The sequence below is a fragment of the Notolepis coatsorum genome (genome assembly GCF_963971535.1).
Source record: "Notolepis coatsorum genome assembly, chromosome: 7".
NCBI lineage: Eukaryota > Metazoa > Chordata > Actinopteri > Aulopiformes > Paralepididae > Notolepis > Notolepis coatsorum.
The window spans coordinates 121,043,404-121,053,596 of NC_140171.1; positions in this window are offsets into that span (position 1 = coordinate 121,043,404).

The window sequence follows — 10,193 nt, forward strand, 5'->3', positions numbered from 1 at the left end:
AATGAAATAATCTCAGAACCGGCCTCCAAATTCATTAGCCACTTTATAAAACCCTTTGTTGTCACCTTGCCTGTGTACCTCCAGGATACCACACATGTTCTCAAAAAACTCAATGAACTGCAGAACATTGGTGACGCATTTTCAGTCACCATGGATGTAAATCATTATATTTACGAACACTGATCACAATGAAGGCCTGGAGGCACTAAGGTATTATTAATGACCCAGCGACTATATTGTGTCACTCACAGAATGGACTCTCAGAAACAATGTATACTTAATTCAGGATCACCTTCACAGACAGGAGAAAAAGACTGCTACAATATGCGTTGACGACCCATTTACCAAGTACATCAACTCAGCCAATGACAACCTTAGGTTGAGTTTAGAACATAGTAATGCACAGAACTTTAAGTTCCTTCGGCCCATAGAGGCTTTCCCGCTCTACTCCCCAAATAAAACCATCCCTGGGTGATCTGAGCATGCGCCGGTTGGGGAGTAGGTGCAGAAAAGTGATTATAGCTCGGCCACGAAAGTGCTGATCAACTTGGGGTTGACCTCTCCGCGTTCAGGAGACTCCGGTGTATAAAAAAGTCTATTGGATCATGTCTTCAGCACCCCCACAACTGTAGCGTTGTAGCCTACAACCACTTACGTCAAGGCTTCCTGCACCCCTGCACTCTCCCATGGGCTGAAAATACCGGAAGTGTTGCGGTGGTCTATTGTTCTTTGCGTTTTCACCGCAGTGAAAAGATCCATGCAAATGAATCCGGTGACGTGTGAAAAGAATACACTCTATTCCATATTTCCAAATGAGGCACGCCCGAATTGCCCCCTAATAATTATCTTTGAAAACATTTCACCTGCTTAGTTCATACAATCTAATTGTAAAAACAATTGCTTTTGTGCATAGATCATTAAATTTATCAATTTATAATACGTTTGCATTTCCTGGTTGAAAGCAGATGACATTGGTGAAATGGACGTTAAATATCTCATTAAATACTTGAGCTACAAACTTAGGACTGTTCTGACAACACAATATTGATGTAACTGAAAGATTGTAACTAAAAGAAAACGTAAATGCTGCGAGTACTCGATCATTCAGAATGTCCAGCGCTGCAAACACTGCCGCCCAAAGTTCATGGACTTTGGAAAAGTCCTGTCGTAAATTAATTGAATCAAAAATGTACAATAGTGCTAAGTAATGAATTTAAGAGACAGCATCTCAAAGGAAAATAGGATTCAGTGTGCAAACAGTAAAATACCCTGGCTGGTTAATAATAGACTTGGGACGAGGGGCAGACATTCTGGTGACATCCAACAAAGTGGTTTGCTAAAGTCATAAACTAAGTCCCTCCACTATATGCTAATGATAAAACTGAAGGTTGTGGGTGATCAGTTCAAAGATAGACCAGAGCATTTGTGCAAACCTTCCCCCCCTGTTACAGTTTGAACCTTCTGGTCACATTACTTAACAAGAACCAACAGACAGGAAGGTCAGAGGGCGTTTAGGGCCGTCAGCAGGGCCGTAAGAGGAAATAGCAGAAACGCAGCTGTGTAGAGATTAAGTATTTAGATTAGGAAGCAAAAGACTAAACTCCAAAAACTATAAAGAATTATTAATTAAAAGATAAAGTAGGAGACAAATCAAGACAGTACAAGCACAATGACACTAAAAAGGAGACTAATTGATCACTGCTAAAGGGAAACACCACATAGGTTCCTCTCAAAATTGGAGAAAACATATCATTGTCAAAGAAATAGAATTCTAGTTAATTTAGGAATAATAGTTAAAGACCATTACAAGATTAAAACAAACTGTTATCCTTTCTCCTAATACATTAATTAGATAATGGAGTTTTGCATCAAACATTATATAAGGAAACTGTGGCCACAATGATCTAAATCTGAATTATACTATAAGATTTAGATAGTCTAGCACAATCTGGAATGTAACAGTAAAAAGCATTTAGCAAAGTAGTGTGGGTTCATTTAGTAAAAATGCTAAATACTATGAATTGAAAATGGGTGATCCTGATGTAAACTTTTCAAAGAGGGATTTTGCTAATCTAAATCCCTTTGGCAAAGTTGTGTGCTTGTGCTGTGTTATAACCATTCTGCAATCTGTTAAACAAAGGTATTCACTCATATATTTTGATCAAACAATAACGGTGTAGTCTTTGAAAAACGGCCCGAAATAAGTTACTTCACCTCCTTATTTGGAGAGGAAGACAGTCTCCTAGAGTGGTAAGCCAATCACATTGGAGTCCTTGGCATGTGACATCACATCTCAGGGACTCGACCACTGGGGGATGGGTTGTCTAGTCCCTATATTTACCACAGATCTGAGACCTGAGAGACACCCACGGAGACCAGGAGCAGACCACGAGGACGAACGGAGAAAGCATCTTGAGAAAACCTCACCCGCGCTGAAAACCTATCCAATCGAGACGTGCTGCAGATGCTGTTATAGAATAGGAAAAGTTGACAAGAACTTTAAGCTGTTTGGATCTTCCAATAAACGACGGCCAGACTGTCTTTGTACCTTAGCGCCTGGCTCCGACTCCAAATCATTTATAAGACAATTGAACAGAACGTGTGAGTACAACAGCCGAGATACTAGTAAGAGATCCACTATACGATTAGAAATACACGTCAATCTGGAGCCGTTTTCCTGAGCTGAAAATCCACTATACCATCCTTCGAAGACAAATCTCTCATCTGGCAGAGCAACGACGTTTTCAACGACTGTCTACTCTACTCTACGGACATCCAAACGCCGGCGGAGAATAGACGGTAAGTTGCGTCATGAGAGATGGGTTTAGGGAGATGCTGGGTGGGCAGCCATGGACTGGGGGTTGTGAAAAGGCACCTAATGACGTCAAAACAGCCGACGTTTGGCTCCAGTTCTCACATGACTGGACTGGCGTCAGCTGTTGTGATGAAGAGTTAGATGCTGGGAGTCGGAGGAAGGACGCGGGCAGTTGGAACAGGACTCAATCATAAATGTAATAGACTAGATTGTGTTCGTTCGGCCGCATCGTCAGAAAGGTAAATTGCTTTTTCCGTGCTATCAATCACGAACTTCACTCTTAGAATCGGCACGCATGTACGGACGAGTTTAAAAAGACGTTTTGAGACGGATCTGATATATGGTGGCCCGACGTTAATCTGCTTATAGAATTCGCCAATTTGTACGGATTCATAGGAAGGCATTTGGTCGATTGAGTGCGAGACGTATAGTTTCCTCAACGATGCTTGAATGTCAAAGATAGAGAGGCTGAGAAGAGGTTTGATGGGGGTAAAAAGTAGAAAGTAAGCCTTGGGATGGAGCACTTATTGAAACTGCGCTTAAAATAAAATTAAAAGAAAGGCACTTAGAAGCATTATGAGTTAGTATATAAAGCACTGTTTAGTAGCGGGGCTAATAGAGACCTGTGTAGAAATGTATAAAAATATGGGTAAGGGATGTAAATTGAGATATGCATTAATTCGATGTGATAGGACACTGATGCGCCAGCCTAACATTTAGCGTCACGAGGTGCGGCGGAAACCGTGATAGAAAGTTGCCGTTGGAACCCGTGGGCTAGTGTGATGCTGGAGCAGGCTGGATACATGCTAAAGCTAGGCTACAAGCTAACGGGTGATGCTGGGAGCCGGTGGAGCTTATAGCATCGTGTCGGGTGGCTGGAAAGCTACCGGGCGGGGCTACATGCTGTGTTGAGCTGCCCAGGGCTGAAGGTTATTATAATGTTGGATGAGAGTATGTGTGTGATTGTGGCGTTGTATGAAAGAAAATGGGGATGAGTTGTTTAGGAGGTTAGGAATGAATGAATGAAACAGATAATTTTGTAAACAAATGAAGTCCCGTGACGAAGCCTCGCGTGTTGCTATTCTGGTGTCCAACGAGATCTCAGGAATGGCGGACGTGACGTAGTTTCGGGGATGACGTCTGCAGGAAGCCGGCCTACAAGACGAACTACAATTCGGTGCAGGGGATTCTGGGTGTTGGGGTTAAAATTGAGAGGGCACGTGGGCTGGCGTGCTACGTAATGATGCACGTGTGGTTAGAAGGTTGAGGGCGCCTCCTGCAGGATGTTTGGGGGTACTGTGGTGCAATAGAAGTGATGTGCGAAAAAATGCAGCAGGGGGCGATGTTGTCATAGGAATTAATATAGCCCCTGTTGTGCCACGGTCCCCTTTGCTGTGAGGGGTGCTTTCAAATCTCCCTCATCTCTCTCCCTCCCTCCCTCCTTCTCCCTCCCTCCCTCCTCCCTCCCTTTCCTCTCCTCTCCTCTCCTTTCCTCTTCTCTCCTTTCCCTCCCTCCCTTCCTTCCCTTCCTCCCTCCTTTCCTTTCCTCTCCTCCTTCCCTCTTCTCCCTCCCTCCCCCCCCCCTCCCCCCCCCCCTCCTCCCCCCCCCCTTCCCTCCCTCCTTCCCTCTTCCCCCTCCCTCCCTCCTCCCTCCCTCTCCTCTCCTCTTCTCTCCCTTCCTCCCTCCCTCCCTCCCTCCCTCCCTCTCCTTTCCTCTCCTCTCCTCTCCTTTCCCTCCCTCCCTTCCTCCCCTTCCTCCCTCCTTTCTCCTCCCTCCCTCCTTCCCTCTTCTCCCTCCCTCCTCCCCCCCTCCTCCCCCCCTTCCCTCCCTCCTTCCCTCTTCCCCCTCCCTCCCTCTTCTCTCCCTTCCTCCCTCCCTCCCTCCCTCCCTCCTCCCTCCCTTCTCCCTTTCTCCTTTCCTTTCCTTCCCTGTCTCCCTCACTTCTCTCCTTCCCTCCGTTTCTCTCCCTTCCAATCTCCCTCACTTCTCTTTCCCTCCCTATGTGGTACAGTCAGCAGAGGTTTAGTGTGAACCCGCCTCCCCTCCATCCTCTCCTCCCCGATCCCTCCCTTCTCCCCCCCCTCCTCCCCCCCCCCCTTCCCTCCCTCCTTCCCTCTTCCCCCTCCCTTCCTCCCTCCCTCTCCCTTGAACCCCCCTCCCCTCCTCTCCCTCCCTCTCCCTTCCTCTCCACTCCTCCCTCTCTCCCTTCCTCCCTCCCTTTCCCTTCTTTCCCCAGGAGTACCCCCCCCCCTACAGTGATGCACCCTTCCCCCCCTTTCCCTAGACGCCTCCCTCCCCTCCCTCCCTAGTGTATCGTTCCCTCATTTCCGTTTATGCTATGGTATGTGCCCCCCGCCCCGCTGTAGGATTGAGATATCAGTTCTCTCCGCCAGAGGGGTGAGACCCCGTGCGGAAATGGTGCGCTTTTTGCCCCCCGTCCCCCGTCCCCCGTCCCTTCCTTATCTCTGGGTCCCTTTTGGGGGGATCCGGTCTGGGTTCTGTGACGCTGTGGGCAGGGTCTAGGGTGCTAACAGGGTTGGGGTGTTGAATGTGGGGATTAATTGGGCAATTAAGGTTGTCTAATGCTTGACTGATCTGACTATTGAAAGATGGTGAAAGGCCAGACGGTGGAACGGCGGCCTGCACCACAAGGCTGGTTCGCACGGACAATCGCAAGAATGAGGGGAACCAGTGCGCCATCTGCATCATCACAGATGACTCGGGGTGCCCTGGTCAGGTCAAAAAGACTTATGAGGGAACTTCAGGAGGTCAGACGTCTGGGTGGCAGTTTTATTACAGCAGAATTGGTTGGGGATGATCTGTTTAGCTGGGAGATTAGGTTGTTTCAGTTGGATGTGGACTCCTTGTTGTGGCAGGATATGAAGGAGGCTAAGACGGAGTTTATATTGTTGGGTGTCTCTTTTCCACAGGATTTTCCGTTCTCTCCGCCTTTTATGAGGGTACTCTCCCCGAAGTTAGAACATGGTTATGTGAGCAAGGGTGGGGTCATATGTATGGAATTATTGACACCAAGTGGTTGGTCTAGCGCTTATACCATGGAGGCTGTCGTGAGGCAATTTGCGACTAGTCTAGTGATGGGTCAGAGTCGCATGGTTAAGGGGGGAGAGGGAGCGGGAGGGGCGTCTTTGAGTCAGAAAGAGGCAGAGGCAGCCTTTAAAACACTGGTGGAGACCCATGATAGGTTTGGCTGGAGATCTCCACCAAAGTCGGAAGGTTAGGAGGCAACGCCGACCGCCATTTAGACATAGGTAGTGTTGTGGTATGTGGTGGTATTGTTGTTTCGGCCCCCCCTCTTGTCAGATATTTCTTCCCCCTCCCCTCCTGTCCTAGCTCCTTTCCGAGGTGCGTCACTCCCTCCTTAGTGGTGTACTCCCTCACGGGACGTTCCCTCCCTTCCGGTCTAGCGTAAACGTGCTCTGGTCTAGACCGGGTCTCCTCTCCTCTGGGGGAATTGGGTGTGCTCCCTCCCTCCCGGGCCTTTCCCAGTGTGTGTCCCCATCCCCGGCCCGGGGGTGCCTTTCCACCCCCCCCTCTTCCACTCTCCTATTAGGGATATATCGGAGGGTTGGTTAGGGGGAAAAGTAGGAAGGGGTAAAATGTTGTATAGTGAACAGTTTGTAATAAGGGATGTTGTTGGTTGTTGTCTGTGGGGCGTTGCAGGGAGAGTGGGGAGACGCGCAGCAGGAGGAGGGAAGCAGAGATAACGCAGAGGAGTGCAGGCCGGTCCAAGGATGTTTGGTTTGTCTAGGCGTGCGGCGTGCGTGTTGGTTTTGGGCGCTCTGGTAACGTGTTGGTTGCTTGTTGTGGCGGGAGTTTTGTTTTATTTTTGGCCCCAGGCACCCGAACTTATAAATATAGACGTGGACAGGCGAGAATTGCGTGAGCCTCACACGAATATGTTTATAAAAATAGCAAGGGAGGTGGCGAAAAGTGCAAATAAAACTGATTGTTATGTGTGTGGCCTAGCGCCAGAGTCGTCTGCAGCCGGTTTGCCGTTGATGGCCCACCCAGTTACTGAGTGTCATAACTCTGTGCTGAGGGGTTTTAATCTACCTTTCCTATGTAAGGGCGTGAGTGAGGAGAGGCAAGAGGGGTATCATAAGGCAAAGGGTTTGTTAGGGGCAATGGCGGAGCAGGCTGTGTTGGATGTTACGCCTATTCCAGTGGCAGTTAGGCCAGAAGAGTTTACGAGGTGTGAGGACGGCGAAAATGGTAAATATATGGGCACGCTGGGAAATTGTGTAGGAGGGGTGAGCCTGGGGGCTGCGAAGGTGGCGGCACGGGCACCCCCAGGTACGTATTGGATTTGTGGGGACAATGCATATGCAGCGTTACCGGCAGGTTGGAAAGGAAGGTGTGCGTTGGGATATCTGGTACCGGCGATGAGGATAACTGATGTTTTGCCAACGCACCCTAGGGCTAGGAAGGCGCGAGCTGTGAGTGCGGATCATTTTTTTAGGGTGGCACTTCCTGCGTATGGGACATATGCTAATTGGCAGGAGATTGATCACTTGGCTGCATTGTTTGAAGAGATGACGATCACAACAACTAAGGGGTTTAGCCTAGAGAATGAGGAGATGCGGTCGTTGAGATTAATGGAGATGCAGACAAGGGCGGCAATGGATTTTTTGTTGTCAGCTTCAGGGGGTACGTGTGCGTTGATTGGTCAGGAATGCTGTACTTATGTGCCAGCAAATGATGAGATAGGGATGCCAGATGTGATAGAACATTTGAAGAACATTACGAGGGATCTCCATGAGACTCGGGAGACATCGTGGGAAGATTGGGGTCAGGAGCAGTTGGGGTATATAGGTTGGGTGATAGTTAAGTACGTTCTCTGTGCAGTAGTGATATTTGTGATATTGGTCGTGTGTGTGTCGGTGATTAGAGCATGCTTTGGGTATCTGATTAGGACTCTCTGCGCAGCCGGTCCGGCGGTGGAGAAGTCACTCCGCTCGGCTGCACCTGTTATGACTAGGATAATGGCGGTGAAGGAGGATGACGAAGGGGGCCGAGCGGGGGTGGGCGTTCCGTTGGTGCAAAGGTACCATGAGTACGCCCTGTCTGTCGCTTTTTGATCTGGGCTGCTGGACAGTCTGGGTCGAGGGGTGAGGGATGGGGTGTGCATGGGGTATGATGTTGGGGGACGTGCCTGGGGATATTGTAAAGGTAATGTTGTTTTTGTGAATGAGTTTTGTTTCCATAAGTAGGTACAAGGAGGAGGACTGTGTTGAGTTGTTAGGTCCCTGGGGTCTGGTGCTGAGTCTGTACGGTTATGCATGATCGTTTAGCAGGGCACTGGGCTTCCTGGGGTAAGTGACAAGAAGGGGTGCCTGGGCGTTAACTACCTTGTACCTGTGGTGAGGTTATCCTGTCCTCTGTGGGGAGTCTGTAATGGACGCTTCGGAAAACAGAGGGTGGGGCCTCGCGGCGTGCAGGGAGTGATGTCGGAAGGTGCGTAAAAACAAAGTTAGTGGACACGTGTCTGAGGAGGACAAATGTCCACTGGGGGGAAGTAGTATTGAAAAATGGGAACAAGATGATTGAATGAAATGTAATAAGGGCTGAGACACTAATCAAAAACTTTGTGATTTTCGAGGTGAAACAGAACATTGGAGCGGGAGAACGGGGAAAACATCGGAAAGCGGATATTCAACGAAGGAGGAGTCAACATAGAGGCGGAAATAAGGGAGTAGACACCGAAAACGCAAACACCACTGTCAATCACAACATCTCTCAAGAATTTGAAAAAATTGTATGAATTAAGTAAATGATTATTCATACTGTTGATAACCAATCTCTCAAAAAAATTAGATGTGGTATGAATATTAGATAGAAGATATATTCATACTGGAAAAACGGAGTAAAGTGAAATTCCAGTTGAAAAATTAAAAAGAACTGTTGTATTTTGTGCTCTATTTTTTCAGCAGTTCTGCCAGGCAACAAGGGCACCACAAGTCAGGTAAGACTACAGATCACCAGTGAAAAGGGAAAGGAGAGAATAGACAGGGCTACAGGTACCGTTAGCGGTTGTTCGAGTAGGAGATAGTCACACAAGCATAGACACCTACACTTAGACAGGGAATACAAAGATCACTCTTGCCTGCTGCCATTTTTAAAAAATAAAATAAAGTACATGAGAAGAAGAAACGCATATAGAAAAATGACAACGGAGGCAAGTAAAGATGTGAGTACACCAATTGGTTGGATGGAGGATACCCCGATACAAGTGCTTGCTAAAAATAATCCTTACACAGAGGACAATCCTTACTATGTGGAAAGACTTATTAAATTATCAGAGAAATGGAATAAAAGATGGCCACACATCACCAAACCCTGGCCTATTGAGGGCTCTTTTGATTTAGAAATAATATCAGATCTGAATGCTCTAATTAGGACATATAGAACGGGAGAGGAAAAAGTGGGAAAGCTGACAAAGAGAGGAAAAAAACGCATGTTAGAAATGGACACCTTATCAAAATTCGCTCGGGAAGCTGAGAGAAGGAAGAGTATGGTTGAGGACAGTTCGACTGTCAATAAGGAGGCCCTGCCGACAGAGGAGCTAGCTCCCATTCTGATCACTCCCCTGGCCCCTAAAAGGACAATAGTCATCTCCCAAAAAGCACCTGAGGTAATTATAGCACCTCCACCATATGCCAGCAGGAATAGGGAACCAATCTACCCTATCCTGCCTATAATAGACATGGATAGCCAATACGAGATAACCAATAATAGCGGCAGTAGAACAGAGATGGGACGGGCAGTGACCACAATCACCCTAACACCTGAAGTAGACGAAACGGACCAGGAGAGAAGAAGGGAGCGAGACGTTCAGTCCCACAGTATTCCTTATCCCAGGGCGGCGGAGAGATATCGAGACGAAGAGAGACATCGAGGCATATATACACCACTCAGTTCCGCAGCCAAAGAAATTCTCTGGGCAGAAGGAGAGGGACGTCGAAGCGATGACATCAGGGAGATAGACGACAAAATAGATAGTCTATACGTCAGGAGTCGCAGCCACAGAGGAGACTATCCCCGGGAGAGGTCAAGACAAGCTCCCAGCTATCGCCGGTCCTATTCCCCCGAAGGCCGCGAATACTGGGAAGACACAGAGGACGAGGACCAGACATGGGAGCCCCAGACCAAGTATCAGGAGAAAGACAGAGAACGAGAGGAAGAGGAGAGAAGGGAGAGACTCATAAAAGGAGTGACGCCGAAGACCTTACCTGCTCCAAGATACTCTACAACACTCTCCGTGCCCTCACCTTCCCTCGAAGGAAGCAACCGGCGGATGAAACTGACGGCTACCATGGAGGAATTAAAGCGACGACATCATGGGATGAATAAGGAAAA